Source organism: Sinocyclocheilus anshuiensis, unplaced genomic scaffold (assembly GCF_001515605.1).
Source record: "Sinocyclocheilus anshuiensis isolate Anshui unplaced genomic scaffold, SAMN03320099.WGS_v1.1 scaffold1662, whole genome shotgun sequence".
NCBI classification, from domain to species: domain Eukaryota; kingdom Metazoa; phylum Chordata; class Actinopteri; order Cypriniformes; family Cyprinidae; genus Sinocyclocheilus; species Sinocyclocheilus anshuiensis.
The window spans coordinates 500,559-505,558 of NW_015545835.1; positions in this window are offsets into that span (position 1 = coordinate 500,559).

A 5,000-nucleotide genomic window follows, 5' to 3' on the forward strand; every position below is an offset into this window, starting at 1 on the left:
ACACACAGAAACACACTCTCACACACACACACACACACACACACACACACACACACAGAAACACACACAGGTCTCCACCTTCATTCTCTGTCGTTCAGCAGCAGACTGCAGGTGATGCTGAGTGGCTCTTCAGTGACTCTCTCTGGGAAAGTCAGATGTGAGAAAGAAGCGAGGCGGTGATGCTGGTTTTGCGGTGTGATGTTTGAGAAAGTGGAATTAGGAACTGATGGTGGGTAAGAACAAAACTGACCGATTTTAATAAGAGAGGAAGCAGAATTATGAGCCGTAGAGGTTCAGAACAATCTGAAGGTGAATAAATGACATCAGGATTGCCTTTTTTGAGTGAATTAAAAGTCTGTGTCTTTCAGTGAGATCAGTGGAGGTTTGACAGTAAAGCAGACTGGCGTCATCAGGCCATCAGTTGAGTGTTTGAAACGCTGGTAAACCACTCACATCCTCACTGAAATGGCTCTGTGTCACGGTTCCTCCTAAATTGAAAATATGAGGAAATACGACTATTTCAGAGAGATGCTCCAGTTCTGTGATGTTGAGCATAAGAGAGGTCAAACAACTGACTGTCATCATGACCTTCACAATAACACTCTCAGAGGAATAACGCTCCAGTCTCGAAGGACGTATGGAAACCATAACAACATTCCTGGCATTACTTTCCATCACCTATTATAATATACAGACTGACTGGCTGCTCATCACTCGTATTTCACACACAGATTCAAAACAGGCAGTGCACATGATCATTAGGCTGTTCTTATGTCTCATACTCCAGCAGAATGCAGTAACGTCATTAGCAACTAGTTGTACAGCTCAGATCCGTACACATCACGTAGATTTCATTCATGACCAGTTTTTCTAGACCAGTGTCTCTTTTGGAAATGACTGAAGTGAGGTGAAGAGGAGTGACACCACCAGCCAAAGTCAACATAAAGTGAAATTCACCCCTATTTATTTCATACTAAATGTAAATATTATATATTTAATAATATTGAATTATTAAATTAAAAAATATTTAATTTAATAATGTTCCTGGTCGTATTATGTACCAGTCTATGACAGAGGTGCCCAAACCTTTTAATATAAAGGGCCAAAAATCAAACTTTTTTGAGGGCTGTGGGCCAAAAGTAAATGTTGCATTATATTCAACTGTATTATATTAATATGCATTTCATTTTAAAATAATAATAATAAATGTAAATAACTTTTTTTTGTTAATCAAGTTCACCTACATTGTTTTTCACATTTCTATGCAAAAGGGTCAATGAGACGACATGCATGTTTTGGTGTGTAATATAATTTGACACTTTCATGACACATATCACTTTATTCGATAAAATTCGTTAAAAAAACATAGTTAGAATACATTTAGAAATTATAAATATTATTTTATGTTTTGGTATCTCAAACCTCCAAAACGTCAGGTGGCACAAGCGTCCGCACATATGAACAAACTAAGAAAACTAGTAGTTTTAAAGTTAAAATTTAAAAGATTTTGTCCAGCAATTTGTATGTGCTCAAATGTCATACAATGTATTGTATGAGTCAAACAATAAATTTGAACACTTTGAAATGGTATTTAACAAATTAAACTTGTTTAAACACATTGTTCCCAACTCAAAAATATGCATTACATTCATTTTGAAAAGTGTTTAAAAAAATACCTTTCTAGAAGCTTTATTCGTCATTGACCCAAAAATAAAAATAGTCAACAAATTAGAAATGATAATATGCTTCAATGGTATGTTTTTTTTGGGGGGGTGGGTTGGCCCGTGGGCCCTGGCTTGGGCATCTCTGGTCTATGCTATTACAAAAATAAAATCTTCATCTTTATAATCACTCATCAAAACCTAATAACATAGTGTCACAGTCATCTGAAACCCACAGCAGTGCCTCAGAGGAGTGGGATAAAAACAGCATGAATATATCACTCGGATGTGCAGCCTCTGAATTCATGATGAATTTCTGCAGTGAGGCCATCAGTGCACACACATGGGAGCTCTGCTGAGAAACGGGCCGCTCAAACCCGAGTGCAAGGCTGATGATGATGATGAATTGTGCAGCTCCTACTGCCAGCGTTTTTAACTTGATCCAGCATGTTGTCACATATAACCTCATTCTATCTGTCTCAGTTTAGCAACTTCAAAAACACCAAACTATAGCGCAGCTGCTTTCTAGGCCTGTCAACAAGACTGAAAACTAAAATCAGGTTTTTTACATACTTCTCATATTGCATAAATGTAAATCATATTTGAATCCTAAAGACATTATTTCAGTAGCTCAGTGAAAGTTTATTTTTTAATTAACTGTCCTACAAGAGGTACTGTAGAGGTTTAGAGGAACAGGTTTAACTTCATGACTTAAATCACTAGAAATGAGGGCTACCTAATTAAAATTTAAATAAAAATCCATATTTAAATGCAAAAACAGTGTTGTCACGAACGCCGGTGAAGATTCCTCAATCGGCCACTGGAGGTCTCACTCACCTGAGTATTAGCAATCAATTTGGACTACAATTCCCAAGAACCCATATTCCTGGACTGATTACAGCACACCTGTCCCTCATCATTCAAACTATTTAAACCCTGGCTGCGTTCCACTCCACTTTTAGACACGCACTCGCAAACTTCCCTAAGCACTTCCCCTCGGGGGAATCCCCGCTGCCATTTTGAAGTGTGTTCCACTTCGTGAAGTGAACTAGGGAAGTTTATATGGACAGACCCTCGACCCTGACCGAGGGAGCGAGTCTGCTTCATATGCACACTTCAGGCCACTCCATAGACCACAATGCAACACGACTGTGACATCATCGCAGATCGCGTTCAATTTATCCCCACCCCAAACAACTCTATAATATATAAATGATTATTTTTAAACATTTATAACAGCCCAAACATACCTATATACATATAGAATGCTGCACCAAACAAATTCGTAAGGGGAAAAATGTAAACAATAAACCAACTCTATAGCAGATTCAAAGTGATCAAGGGCTTAGGACGTTCCAGTTCAGCCAATAGTGGGCTCTCGTGCAACGTAATCAATGATGTACATCCAAGTGAACGAGACGGAGGGAAGTTTGCGAGTGAAGGGCATTAAAAAAAGGGACTGGAATGCAGCCCCTGTGTGTTTGTTGACTCACTGTGAAGTCTTGTTTGCACCGGCTACATTTCTGATCGTTATTTTCCCTGTGCTACTATTCCCGTGTTTGACTCTGCTTTGGATTACCTTGTACGACTGTTTGCTGCCTGCCTACCACTTGTGTTTGCCTGGACTACCTCTATTCCTGTTTCCTGCCTGCCCTGACCTTCTGCCTGTTATGACCACGATTACTGCGCTGTCTCTGATAGTGTTGTTTGCCCTGATATCTCAACCCACGCCTGTCTGTACTCTGAGCTTGACATACTTTAATAAACCACACATGGATCCCACTCAGCCTGAGTCCTTGTTACAGAAGACTTCGCCACCTACTGATCCAGCAGTCCTCATGCATTTGTCCAGCAAACTCTCTGCCCAAGCGACTCTACTGGGATCACACCAACAACAACTAGGGTGACTCACCACGCTAACGGAGGAATTGGTGAAATCTGTGCAGCGGCTCCATCAGCCTGTGACTGAATTTGCTTCTCCAGCACCCCAAACGAGTCAGGAACCAGTCATTCCTCAAAATATAACAACTGGTAATCCACGTTTAACGTTTCCAGAAAAATTTTAGGGTACCCCAACCAAATGCAAAGGCTTTCTCATGCAATGTTCTATGTTCCTGGCACAGCAACCCTCACTATACCCAACTGATGATAGTAAAGGCTCCCTTATGTGTTCGTTGCTCACTAGAAAGGCTTTGGAGTGGGCAACAGCTGTCTGGGCCAATCAAGGATTTAACAACACCACTTTTAATGAATTTGTTCAATGACTAAGAGATGTATTTGAACATTCTGAAGGAGGGAAATCGCTGGGGAACAACTTGCTTACACTTTGTCAGGGGAGAAACACGGCCACTGAATTCGCCCTGACTTTTCGCACTCTCACTGCACAAACTGTGTGGGTGGAAGACACATTAAAAACGCTGTTCCGTCAAGGATTAAACACAGACGTGTAACCAGAACTGGCCTGCCGTGACGAGGACTTTGAACCAAGTCATCGACCTCGCAATTCGCATCGATAATCTCATTCGTTCCAGGAGACCTAGTCGTTTTACCAGCCCTATCAGCCAAACCAGCCAACCCAGCGATGATGTTGAGCCCAAAGAACACCAAAGCTGACTCACTATCTCGCCAATTTGACTCCACCCCTCAGAACCCTTTCTTCTCTGGGCAGAATATGCACAGAACTCGATCCTTAAACCCTCCACAAAATTAAACCAGTTAAACTCTGCGGACCTGGATACGGGTCCAAAATCGCGTTAAAAATGTTTATGCTTCACAACTTACCGAACTACCACATTTTGCTATAAGTTTGATTGCATCATATAATAATTGCTGTTAATAGTGTTCATCGTCTGTTTGATTACGTCTTTAATTGATTTTTCCGTACATTTCTGCCATATGTACATTGACTGACAGTCATTACTGATAAGCTACCACTAATTATTGTAGAAACTTAATTTGCTGTAAAGTTGCTTTGCAATGATTTGTATCGTGAAAAGCGCTGAAGAGTTGAATTGAATTGAACTATGAAACTGAGAAGCAGGAATCAGGGGTGTGATGAACACAAGCTTGTTCCCTATGATTCTATCCCTATGTAGAATCAACCGAAAATGAGACGCATTCATGACAGGAAAGTTTTGGTTAAAATACATCCACTAAAATGCACGCACAAATGCACGCACAGCCTGATTGATCATGTTTATCTTAATAATGCATGGAGTCAAAGTGAAGGTCTGTAGTCACGGCAACTTGACAGGCCATAAAACACACTGCACTTGTGTCACACACCAACATCACATCTGACCTTCTGCACATATTCACACTCAGCTTCTCCTTATATGG